The 13,627-nt window shown below is 38.6% G+C and overlaps 1 pseudogene; it reads left to right on the top strand.

The window, feature by feature from the left end:
- Nucleotides 1-9,042: 9,042 nt before the first annotated feature.
- On the top strand, nt 9,043-12,716 carry LOC117084918 (annotated as a pseudogene).
- The last annotated feature ends 911 nt before the right edge of the window (nt 12,717-13,627 follow it).

Genomic DNA, 13,627 nt, shown 5'->3' with positions numbered 1-13,627 from the left:
TTCTAAAGCCTCTGCTGGTGATACCAAGGAAAACAGGGTCTGGAGTGGACCTCTAGCAAAGTCCAACAGACCTGCAGCTGAGGGTCCTGACTGTTGGAAGGAAAACTAACAAACAGAAAGGACATCCACACCAAAACCTCATCTGTATGTCACCATAATGAAAGACCAAAGGTAGACAAAAGCACAAAGATGAGGAGAAACCAGAGCAGAAAATGTGAAAATTCTAAAAATCAGAGCACCTCCCCTCCTCCAAAGGAAAGCAGCTCCTCGCCAGCAATGGAACAAAGCTGGACAGAGAATGACTTTGATGAGTTGAGAAAAGAAGGTCCCAGACGATCAAACTTCTCCGAGCTAAAGGGGATGTTCAACGCCATTGCAAAGAAACTAAAAATCTTGAAAAAAGATTAGACGAACAGTTAACTAGAATAATCCATGTAGAGAAGTCCTTAAATTACCTGATGGAGCTGAAAACCACGGCACGAAAACTGTGTGACGCATGCACAAGCTTCAGTAGCCTGTTGATTTGATCAACTGGAAGAAAGGGTGTAAGTGATTAAAGATCAAATGAATGAAATGAAACGAGAAGAGAAGTTTAGAGAAAAAAGAGTAAAAGCAAATGAACAAAGCCTCCAAGAAATATGTGAATATACGAAAAGACCAAATCTATGTCTGCTTGGTGTACCTGAAAGTGACAGGGAAAAAGGAAACAAGTTGGAAAACACTCTGCAGGATATTTTCCCAGAGAACTTCCCCAACCTAGCAAGGCAGGCCAACATTCAAATTCAGGAAATACAGAGAACACCACAAAGATACTCCTCGAGAGGAGCAATTCCAAGACACATAATTGTCAGATTCACCAAAGTTGAAACAAAGGAAAAAACGTTAAGGGCAGCCAGAGAGAAAGGTTGGGTTACACACAAAGGGAAGTCCATCAGACTAACAGCAGATCTCTCAGCAGAAACTCTATAAGCCAGAAGAGAGTGGGGTCCAATATTCAACATTCTTAAAGAAAAGAATTTTCAACCCAAAATTTCATATCCAGCCAAGCTAAGCTTCCTAAGTGAAGGAAAAATAAAATCCTTTATAAACAAACAAATGCTGAGAGATTTTGTCACCACCAGGCCTGCCTTACAGGAGCTCTTGAAGGAAGCACTAAACATGGAAAGGAAAAACTGGTACCAGCCATTGTAAAAACATGCCAAATTGTAAAGACCATAGATGCTAGGAAGAAACTACATCAACTAACGAGCAAAATAACCAGCTAACACCATAATGACAGGATCAAATTCACACATAATAATATTAAACTTAAATGTAAATGGGCTAAATGCTCCAATTAAAAGACACAGACTTGCAAACTGGATAAAGAATCAAGACCCATCAGTGTGCTGTATTCAGGAGACCCATCTCATGTGCAGAGACACACATAGGCTCAAAATAAAGGGATGGAGGAAGATCTACCAAGCAAATGGGGAAAAAAAAAAAAAAAAAAGCAGGGGTTACAATCCTAGTATCTGATAAAACAGACTTTTAACCAACAAAGATGAAAAGAGACAAAGAAGGCCATTACATAATGGTAAAGGGATCAATTCAACAGGAAGAGCTAACTATCCTAAATATATATGCACCAATACAGGAGCACACAGATTCACAAAGCAAGCCCTTAGAGAACAACAAAGAGACTCAGACTCACACACAATAATAACAGGAGACTTTAACACCCTACTGTCAACATTAGACAGATCAACGAGATAGAAAGTTAACAAGGATATCCAGGAATTGAACTCAGCTCTGCACCAAGCAGACTTAATAGACCTCTACAGAACTCTCCACCCCAAATCAACAGAATATGCATTCCTTTCAGCACCACATCACACTTATTCCAAAATAGTTGAAAGTAAAGCACTTCTCAGCAAATGTAAAAGAACAGGAATTATAACAAACTGTCTCTCAGACCACAGTGCAATCAAACTAGAACTCAGGATTAAGAAACTCACTCAAAACCGCCTAACTACATGGAAACTGAACAACCTGCTCCTGAATGACTACTGGGTACATAATGAAATGAAGGCAGAAATAAAGATGTTCTTTGAAACCAATGAGAATAAAGACACAACATACCACAATACCTGGGACATAATTAAAGCAGTGTGTAGAGGGAAATTTATAGCACTAAATGCCCACAAGAGAAAGCAGGAATGATCTAAAATTGACACCCTAACATCACAATTAAAAGAACTAGAGAAGCAAGAGCAAACACATTCAAAAGCTAGCAGAAGGCAAGAAATAACTAAGATCAGAGCAGAACTGAAGGACATAGAGACACAAAAAAATCCTCCAAAAAAATCAATGAATCCAGGAGTTGGTTTTTTGAAAAGATCAACAAAATTGATAGACCACTAAGAAGACTAATACAGAAGAAAAGAGAGAAGAATCAAATAGACTCAATAAAAAATGACAAAGGGGATATCACCACCGATCCTACAGAAATACAAACTACCATCAGAGAATACTATAAACACCTCTACACAAATAAACTAGAAAATCTAGAAGAAATGGATAAATTCTTGGACACATACACCCTTCCAAGACTAAACCATGAAGAAGTTGAATCTCTGAATAGACCAATAACAGGCAATAATTAATGGCCTACCAACCAAAAAAGTCCAGGACCAGACAGATTCACAGCCGAATTTTACCAGAGGTACAAGGAAGAGCTGGTGCCATTCCATCTGAAACTATTCCAATCAATAGAAAAAGAGGGAATCCTCCCGAAACCATTTTATGAAGCCAGCATCATCCTGATACCAAAGCCTGACAGAGACACAACAAAAAAGAGAATTTTAGACCAATACCCCTGATGAACATTGATGCAAAAATCCTCAATAAAATATTGGCAAACCGAATCCAGCAGCACATCAAAAAGCTTATCCACCATGATCAAGTGGGCTTCATCCCTGGGATGAAAGACTGGTTCAACATACGCAAATCAATAAACACAATTCATCATATAAACAGAACCAAAAACAAAAACCACACGATTATCTCAATAGATGCATAAAAGGCCTTCAACAAAATTCAACAGCCGTTCATGATAAACACTCTCAATAAATTAGGTATTGATGGGACATACCTAGAAATAATAAGAGCAATTTATGACAAACCCACAGCCAATATCATACTGAATGGGCAAAAACTGGAAGCATTCCCTTTGAAAACTGGCACAAGACAGGGATGCCCTCTCTCACCATTCCTATTCAGCATAGTGTTGGAAGTTCTGGCCAGGGCAATCAGGCAGGAGAAAGAAATAAAGCATATTCAATTAGGAAAAGAGGAAGTCAAATTGTCCCTGTTTGCAGATGACATCATTCTATATTTAGAAAACCCCATCATCTCAGCCCAAAATCTCCTTAAGCAGATAAGCAACTTCAGCAAAGTCTCAGGATACAAAATCAATGTGCAAAAACCACACATATTCCTATACACTAATAGCAGACAGAGAGCCAAATCATGAGTGAATTCCCATTCACAATTGCTTCAAAGAGAATAAAATACCTAGGAATCCAACTTACAAGGGATGTCAAGGACCCCTTCAAGGAGAACTACAAACCACTGCTCAGTGAAATAAAAGAGGACACTAACAAATGGAAGAACATTCTATGCTCATGGATAGGAAGACTCAATATTGTGAAAATGACCATACTGCCCAAGATGATTTATAGATTCAATGCTATCTCCATTGAGCTACCAATGACCTTCTTCACAGAATTGCAAAAAACTACTTTAAAGTTCATATGGAACCAAAAAAGAGCCCGCGTTGCCATGATAATCCTAAGCCAAAAGAACAAAGCTGGAGGCATCACGCTACCTGACTTCAAACTATACTACAAGGCTACAGTAACCAAAACAGCATGGCACTGATACCAAAACAGAGATATAGACCAACGGAGCAGAACAGAGCCCTCAGAAATAATACTACATATCTACAGCCATCTGATCTTTGACAAACCTGAGAGAAACAAGAAATGGGGAAAGGATTCCCTATTCAATAAATGGTGCTGGGAAAATTGGCTAGCCATAAGTAGAAAGCTGAAACTGGATCCTTTCCTTACTCCTTATACGAAAATTAATTCAAGATGGATTAGAGACTTAAATGTTAGACCTAATACCATAAAAACCCTAGAAGAAAACCTAGGTAGTACCATTCAGGACATAGGCATGGGCAAGGACTTCATGTCTAAAACACCAAAAGCAATGGCAGCAAAAGCCAAAATTGACAAATGGGATCTAATTAAACTAAAGAGCTTCTGCACAGCAAAAGAAACTACCATCAGAGTGAACAGGCAACCTACAGAATGGGAGAACATTTTTGCAATCTACTCATCTGACAAAGGGCTGATATCCAGAATCTACAAAGAACTCAAACAAATATACAAGAAAAAAACAAACAACCCCATCAAAAAGTGGGTGAAGGATATGAACAGACACTTCTCAAAAGAAGACATTTATGCAGCCAACAGACACATGAAAAAATGTTCATCATCACTCGCCATCAGAGAAATGCAAATCAAAACCACAATGAGATACCATCTCACACCAGTTAGAATGGCGATCATTAAAAGGTCAGGAAACAACAGGTGCTGGAGAGGATGTGGAGAAATATGAACACTTTTACACTGTTGGTGGGACTGTAAACTAGTTCAACCATTGTGGAAGACAGTGTGGTGATTCCTCAAGACTCTAGAACTAGAGATACCATTTGACCCAGCCACCCCACTACTGGGTATATACCCAAAGGATTGTAAATCATGCTGCTATAAAGACACATGCACACATATGTTTATTGTGGCACTATTCACAACAGCAAAGACTTGGAACCAACCCAAATGTCCATCAATGATAGACTGGATTAAGAAAATGTGGCACATATAAACATGGAATACTATGCAGCCATAATAAGGATGAGTTCATGTCCCTTGTAGGGACATGGATGCAGCTGGAAACCATCATTCTCAGCAAACTATTGCAAGGACAGAAAACCAAACACCGCATGTTCTCACTCATAGGTGGGAGTTGAACAATGAGAACACTTGGACACAGGAAGGGGAACATCGCACACCAGGGCCAGTCGTGAGATGGGGGCAGGGGGGAGGGATAGCATTAGGAGATATACCTAATGCAAATGATGAGTTAATGGGTGCAGCACACCAACATGGTACATGTATACATATGTAACAAACGTGCACCTTGTGCACACGTACCCTAGAACTTAAAGTATAATAATAAAACTTTAAAAAATGAAAGAAACTACAAAAGGAACACCCAAAAATTTACAAATACATGGAAATTTAAAAATCTACCCCGAATGATATTCAGTTAACAATGAAATTAATATAGAAATTTAAAACTTCTTTGAAATGAATGATAATAATGACACAAGTTCTCAAAACTTCTAAAATACAGCAAAAGCAGTGCTAAAAGGAAAATTTATAGCACCCTAAATGCCTACATCAAAAAGATCACAAATTGACAACCTGTCATCACACCTCAAGGAACTAGAGAAACATAAACAAACTGAACCTAAAGCTAGCAGAAGAAAAGAAATTACAAAGATCAGCGCAGAACTGAATGAAACTGAAACAAACAAACAAAAAAATACGAAAGATAAATGAAACAAAAAACTAGTTCTTTGAAAAGATAAACATAATTGGCTGGGAACGGTGGCTCACACCTGTAATCCCAGAACTCTGAAAGGACAAGATGGGCAGATCACCTGAGGTCAGGAGTTTGAGACCACCCTGGCCAACATTGCAAAACTCTATCTCTACTAAAAATATAAAAATTAGCCAGGTGTGGTGGTCCGTGCCTGTAATCCCAGCTACTCAGGAGGCTGAGGCAGGAGAATTGCTTGAACCCTGGAGGTGGAGGTTGCAGTGAGTCAAGATCATGCCACTGCACTCCAGTCTGGGAGACAGAATGAAACTCTGCCTTAAAAATAATAATAATAATAAAAAGAAAAAGAAAAGAGAAAAGAGAAATGAAATTTATTGACCATCTAGATTAATGAAGAAAACGAGAGAGAAGATTCAAATAATTTCAATTAGAAATGAAACTGGAAACATGACAATCAACACCACAGAAATATAAAAGATCATTCACGATTCCACACTGTGGAATACTACTCAGACATAAAAAGGAACAAAATAATTTATTTTTCCAGCAACTTGGATGGAGCTGGAGGCCATTCATTATTCTAAGTGAAGTAACTCGGGAATGAAAAACTAAATAGCATATGTTCTCACTTATAAGTAGAAGCTAAGCTATGAATACACAAAGGCATACAGAGTGCTATAATGAACTTGGAGACTCATAAGGAATCAAACTTGACTTACAGAGCCAGTAAAAGCCGCTTGGGAAAACTAGCCTCATACTTTGTCTACACAATCCCTGTACAGTGTTCCTGACCTGTGGTAAGTAGAGAATGTCACTTTCTGACAGACCCAGGAGCCCCAAGTTATCTTGGGATCTGAAGAGGAGAGAAATTTACCCTTAAATTACAGGAATTTGATAGTACAAACCCATGGCTGGGTTCTGCTTTAAATAAAAAAGTCATATCTGATATTCCTTTTATGGAACAAAGCTCCATCAAAGCTAATTTTAAAACCCTATGTGGCAAATAATTCTTCTTGCTGCACTTTATACAAATAATCAGGCCAAGTATAAGACTCAACCTTATTTTTGCAAACAAATTGGTCCTATTATGATTTGTCTTTAGTAAAAATGGAAAAGTTATGTTTCAAAAACTATGGTACACCTGTTATTATAATATATTCTAGTCTCGTTGGCTGTTTTTTAGGTTTTTTCTCTGCACTTTAGACTGACTCTGCTTATTCCTGTAAACCAACAGTGATCTCTGGCTGCTGCTCAAAATAAGCAAGAGGGATGGATAATGTAAAAACCTGGATCAATATTCTAGTTCTGGGCACATATTGGATTTAGCTAGCAATCCCATATCAGCTTGGTTTCAACAGTTGCTCAGTTCATGGAAAGCCTTCTTGTTTAGTTTGTTTGGGATAGTTTTGCTAATTTTCCTTTACTGTTGTGGAATGTATTGCTGTTGTACTCTTTGTGTAGGAATGCAGGATAAGCTTACTCAATGTTTTCCTAAATTGAACACTTATTAATCTTCCAGATGTCATCTTTTGTCAGAATTCAGAATTATGAATGATCCTCAGCATATGGATGCCTTGTGACTGAGCTCCTCTCTACCTAAATACAAGAGATCCTAATAGTTAGGCAAGAATATCATTGCCCCTATTCAGCCTGAAGAAGTTACAGAAGATGGGTCTTTGTCCCTCAATAACCCTTAGGATTAAGGGTTCCCTTGTAAAAGGGAAGGGGGAAATATGTCAGATGATTGCCATTCTCAACCCAGAGAGATTCCATCCTGAATAGGCACTGGGTAAAATAAGGCCAAGACCTACAGGGCTGCATTCCCAGGAGGTTAGGTGTTTTTAGTCACAGGATAAGACAGAGGGTTGACACAATATGCAGGTCATAAAGACCTTGCTGATAAAACAGGCTGTTTTGAGAAGCTGGCCAAAACCCACCAAAACCAAGATGGTGTTGAAAGTGATCTCTGGTTGTCCTCACTGCTCATTATACACCAATTATAATATATTACTATGCTAAAAAGACACTCCCACCAGTGCCATTACAGTTTACAAATGCCATGGCAACATGAGGAAGTTACGCTAAATGGTCTAAAAAGGGAGACACCCTAAGTTTCAGGAATTTCCCACTTTTTTCAGGAAGTCCATGAATAGTCCACCCCTTGTTTAGCATATAATCAAGAAATAACTAAAAGTATACTCAGTTGAACAGCCCATGTTTCCATTATTTTATTCCTGTACTCCCTTAATAAATTTGCTCCCATTAAAAAAAAATGAATTCACTACTATAATTCATCCATGTAACCAAAAACAATTTGTTCCCCAAAAGCCGTTGAAATAAAAATATATTTTTAAAAAATAGAAATTAAACAAACAATAACATAAACAAAAGGTCTGAATAGACATTTCTTAAAATAAGACATAAAGATTGCCAACAGGTATATAAAAAGGTGCTCAATATCATTGATCACCAGAAAAATGCAAATCAAAGGTACAATGAGATATCATCTCACCTCAATGAGATGGCTTTTATCCAAAGGACAGGCAATAGCAAATTCTGTTGAGGATGTAGAGAAAGGGGAACTCTTGTTCACTGTTGGTGGCAATGTAAATTAGTACAGTCACTATAGAGAACAGTATGGAGTTTCCTTAAAATACTCAAAACAGAACTACCATGTGATCCAACAATCCCACTGCTAGATATATACACAAAAGTGAAGAAGTCAATATATCCCAGAGATATCTGCACTGCCATTTTTATCACGGCACTATTTAATATAGCCAAGGTTTGGAATCAACCTAAGTGTCTATCAACAGATGAATGGATAAAGAAAACGGAGATTATATATACAATGGAGTACTATTCAGCCATAAAAAAGAATGAAGTCTTGTCATTTGCCACAACATAGATGAAACTGGAAGACATTATGTTCAGTGAAATAAGCCAGGACGAAAACAAACAAATTTCACATGTTCTCACTGATTCATGGCAGGTATAAACCAAATCAATTGAACTTATGAAAATAGAGGGTAGAATGATGGTTGCCAGTGGCTGGGAAGGGTAGTGGGAAAGGGTATCAGAGGATGCCAAGATGGTTAATAGGCTCAAAAATATAGTTAGATAAAATGAATAAGATCTAGTATTTGAAACTACAACAGAAGAGTCAACAATAACTTATTGTATATTTTAAAATAACCAAGAGTGGAATTTGAATGTTCCTAACACAAAGAAATGACAAATGCCTGAGGTGATAGATACCCTATTTACCTTGAGGTGACTATTACACATTGTATGCCTGTATCAAAGTATCTCATGTACCCCGTAAATATGTATACCTAATATGTACTCATAAAAAATTAAAAATAAAAAATGTTTTTTAAAATAAAAGATGATGTTACCCTCCTCAAGGTACGTCCTCATGTCCCCAGATGGTTTCTAGGCCAATAAATAAGGTCAACAATCAAATCTCAGCTTGACTAGGGAAACAATTCACCAAGAAATCACTATAGGACCCAACTCATATGGGCCTGCATTAATAGTGAAAGCACATTAGATGTCAATCATGAGTATGCTCCACCAGGGGAGCAGAATATAAGGGAGAGGTTGTTGAAATCAGGGCAATCTCCTGCAACTGAAGAAGTAGTACCCCAAGAAAGACATCTGGAATCAGTTCTGTGCTACTGGGATAGCTCCTTTAAAATTGGGGGCAGGGAGGAAATTATGGCCTACAACAAACCAGGTGATTCCAGAACTGCTTTAGAAGAGTGCTAAGGAAGGAGTCAAGAGGCTCAGAGAGGTGGGAATGTTCAACTGGACCTATCATATAAGACCTGAAAATCCAGAAGATGACTGTGTTTCTCAAGAGAATCAAAAGGGGACACTCCTTTTACTAAAGCAATAAGAAATGCGAAGTGGTGCAAGGGCTAGGGATGAAGGGCACTGGCCTCATTGAGAGGCTTGGCAGTGTCTATGCTTTGTACACCAGGGATAATGGTAGGGAAGCCCCTGGGATTCAGGGATGATAGGATTATGAAACAGCAGAGGCCAGGAGGTACCACTTAGCCATCAAGAGCAAGATAGATGTAATTATCCAAATAGATAACAAAGATTGAATGGAAACCGGGGGGCTGTGACATACAGAGATCTGTAGTGATGGTTAATAAATCATGGTGTGCCTAGAGCTAAGATGGATGAGGGTACTGCCTCACTCACACCCAAAAGAAGATCAATAATGGGTGAGCCAAAGGCTGATGTCAGCTGCCACAATAGAAAATTATAATCTCTCTATCCAGTTTCCAAACCTAAGCCAGTTCTCAAATCCAGAGCCATCAACTGAAGCAAGGCTAGGTCCTCTGCAGAAAGAACCCAACACACAGTAATTGTATACACTATCAATTCTCTCAGACCTTCCCTAGACTGATAAACCAGTATTACTATATATGGGGAAAGTGGAAATACTTGTATGTATGTATGTATGTATTTGATTAGGGTCTCACTCTGTCATCCAGGCTAGAGTGCAGTGGCACGTTCATAGTTCACTGCAACCTCAAACTCCTGGGCTCAAGCAGTCCTTCCACCTCAGCTTCCCAAGTAGCTGGGACTACAGGCACTTGTTACAGAGCCTGGCTATTTTTTTTTTTTTTGTAGAGGCAGGATCTTGCTATTTTGCCCAGGCTGGTCTTGAACCCCTAGTCTTAAGCAATTCTCCCAAATTGGCCTCCTAAAGTGCTGGGATTACAGGCCTGTGCTACCACGCCTGGCCAGAAATACCCATATCTTTAAACAACTCTCAGATGCAGTGTCTGAGCTGATATTGACACCAAAGTAACCCAAATGCTAACGGGGTCCTCGATTCTGTGAATGAGGAGGCATTCCAGTTTGCTAAAAAATTTATTGGGGGTGAGGGAAGGAGATGATCAATGAATTAAAAGTTTTTGAAATGTTTTATGTGAAAGCTTTTTATTTGGACACATGTATCATTGGTTACTTTCTCAACATTGAAAAAATAAAGAGAAATATGAATTCAAGAGTCCACCCCCTGGTTATAGTTGTACTTAACTAGGAAGACAAATATAGATTGTCATCACTTGTAGACCTTCATACCAAAAAAAAGTTTTTGGTTGCTTCTACTTACAAAGGAATAAATAATTGTATTTTGCTGATGATTTTGTAATCAACAAGTAATAATTTATAGCAGGCTTGGGGAAAATGTGAAAACTTGAATTGTAGCATTGCCTTGGTAGACTTACTAATTTGGTAGATGCTATCGTTTGAATATGTCCCCAAAATTATAATTTCCTGTGCAAAAGATGGAGTAAAATGTTCTGCAAGTGGAGAACTTGGATGTGGTAACACTGTTACAAACAAGTAATGACAATAAAGAAGGGCTGTTGCCATAAAGATGAATGAGCCAGTTCAGCTAACTTGTTGAAAGCCTAATCTCCAAAGCAACAGTGTTGGAAGATAGAACCTAAAAGGAGGTGTTTAGCTCATGAGGGCTCCACCTTCACGAATTAATTAATGCTATTATAAAAGGGTGAACCCAATTCTCGTTTGTCTCCTTTCCTCTCCAGCTCTTGTGCCATGTGGGGACACAATGTTTCTCCTCGCTGGAGGTTGCAGTATTCAAGGCACCATCTTGAAAGCAGAGAGACTGAGCCCTAACCTGACCATGCCTTGATTTTAGACCTGCCAGCCTCTAGAACTGTGAGAGAATAAATTTCTGTTCTTTGTAAATTACCAGTCTGTGAAATTCCATCATAGCAGCACAAAATGGACTAAGACAACAGGCTACTACCTCAGATCCGCTCTGCCTGTACCACACCTTGTATTCTACTTCTATCATAACATCTATCTAGTAGATAGAAGTTATGTATTGATTTATATAGTGGTCTCTATTTGTTATCTATTGGTGCATAACAGATTGCCTCAAAACATAGTGTCCCAGAACAACCACATTTATTCTCTCGCAGTTTCTGTGAGTCAGGAATTCAGGAGCAGCTCGATGGTACTAGTGCAGGGTTTACCATGAGGTTACAGTGAAAAGGTTGACTGGGACTGTAGTCTTTGAAGGCAGCCTGAGGCCAGAGGATCTGTTTTCCAAAGACCATCATTTGGTTGGCAAATTAGTGCTGGCTGTTTGTGAAGGTCTTCAGTTTCACCACCTGGACCTCTTCAAAGTGCTGCTTGAGTGTCTTCATGATATGAAAGCTGACTTCTTCCAGAAACAGTGAGAAGTCACAACGTATTTTATGACCTAGCCTCAGATATCACACACTGTCATCTCCACAACATCTTATTAGTTGCACAGTCAGCCTTATTCAATGTGAGAGATAGGCCTGCTGGGACAACAGTTCAAGCAGGTGAACCTACACAGCATGAAAGTATCACACATTTCCTTGGTGCAGTTCACCCTGTATGCCCAGGGCTTCAACACATACCACTGTGACCACAACCTAGCCATAAGCATGAGCCTCACCAGCACGTCCAAAATGTTAAAATATGACAATGGCAGTGAAGACATCATCACATGGAGGGCTGAAGGTACCATGGACCTCTTGGTGTTAGAATTTGAAGCACTAAATCAAGAGAACTTTTAGACTATGAATTGAAGTTAATGATTTTAGATGTTGAGCAACTTGAAATTCCAGAACAAGAGTACAGCTGTGTAGTAAAGATGCATTCTAGTGAATTTGTGCATATATGCCAAGATCTCAGTCATATTGGAGAGTCTGTTATAATTTCCTGTGCAAAAGATGGAGTGAAATTTTCTGCAAATGGAGGACTTGGAAATGGAAACATTGTCACAAACAAGTAATGACAACAAAGAAGAGGAGGCTGTTGCCATAATGATGAATGGGCCAGTTCAGCTAACTTTTGCCCTAAGGTACTTAAATTTCTTTGTAACAGGCACTCCACTCTCTTCCCAGTAACACTCAGTATGTCTGCAGATGCACCCCTTGCTGTAGAGTATAAAACTGCTGGATATGGAACATTTAAAGTATTATTTGGCTCCCAAAATTGAGGATGAAAAAGGATTTTAGAAATTCTTAAAATCCAAGAAAATAAAACTAAACTTTTTGAAAATTGCTTCTGAGATTCCAGCGCGTACTGAAGTCATTTCCATCAAGAAATTTATGCCTCTGAATACACAGGTAGATACTGTTTTCTGTATATAACATATTTTTTCCTCTATCTTCTAGAATCTGTTTAAAGTAAAAAATCCAAAGTCAAATCTGGTCTCATTAACCTAGAAGATATCTGCTTTACTTACAAATATTCCTTCTGATTTTTATAACAAGAGGGATATAAAAGGGATCTTGACTCTAAATGCAATTTTAAGAATTGTGTTTCTGATTTAAATAAAGTTTTTTTTTGTTTGTTTGTTTTTTTAGATGGAGTCTTGCTCTGTCGCCCAGGCGGGAGTGCGGTGTCGTGATCTCGGCTCACTGCAAGCTCTGCCTCCCAGGTTCACGCCATTCTCCTGTCTCAGCCTCCCAAGTAGCTGGGACTACAGCGCCCGCCACCACGCCCTGCTAATTTTTTGTATTTTTAGTAGAGACGGGGTTCCATCGTGTTAGCCAGGATGGTCTTGATCTCCTGACCTCATGATCTGCCCGTCTTGGCCTCCCAAAGTGCTGGGATTACAGGCGTGAGCCACTGCACCTGGCTTAAATAAAGTTTAATCTGAATTTTAAATGTCAAAAAAGAAGCTAGCACATTGGCAGAGTAATTTTGTCTTTTGAATCTACTAATAAAAAATGTGGTTTATATTTTGTATGTCTGTTTTTATTTACAATTTTACATTTCTAAAAACTAATTTTATTATATTTTACACAAAGTACCAGTCCACAATACACCGAAAATAAAACAAACAAAAAGTCATCCTTCACTATGGATCACTCCAGAAAGACTGTCCTAAACCACACATATGCTACAAATTGAATGGAGATAC

The sequence above is a fragment of the Trachypithecus francoisi genome, unplaced genomic scaffold, assembly GCF_009764315.1.
Source record: "Trachypithecus francoisi isolate TF-2019V2 unplaced genomic scaffold, Tfra_2.0 Lachesis_group1, whole genome shotgun sequence".
Classification (NCBI taxonomy): domain Eukaryota; kingdom Metazoa; phylum Chordata; class Mammalia; order Primates; family Cercopithecidae; genus Trachypithecus; species Trachypithecus francoisi.
This window is presented reverse-complemented; position numbering and strand designations above follow the sequence as displayed.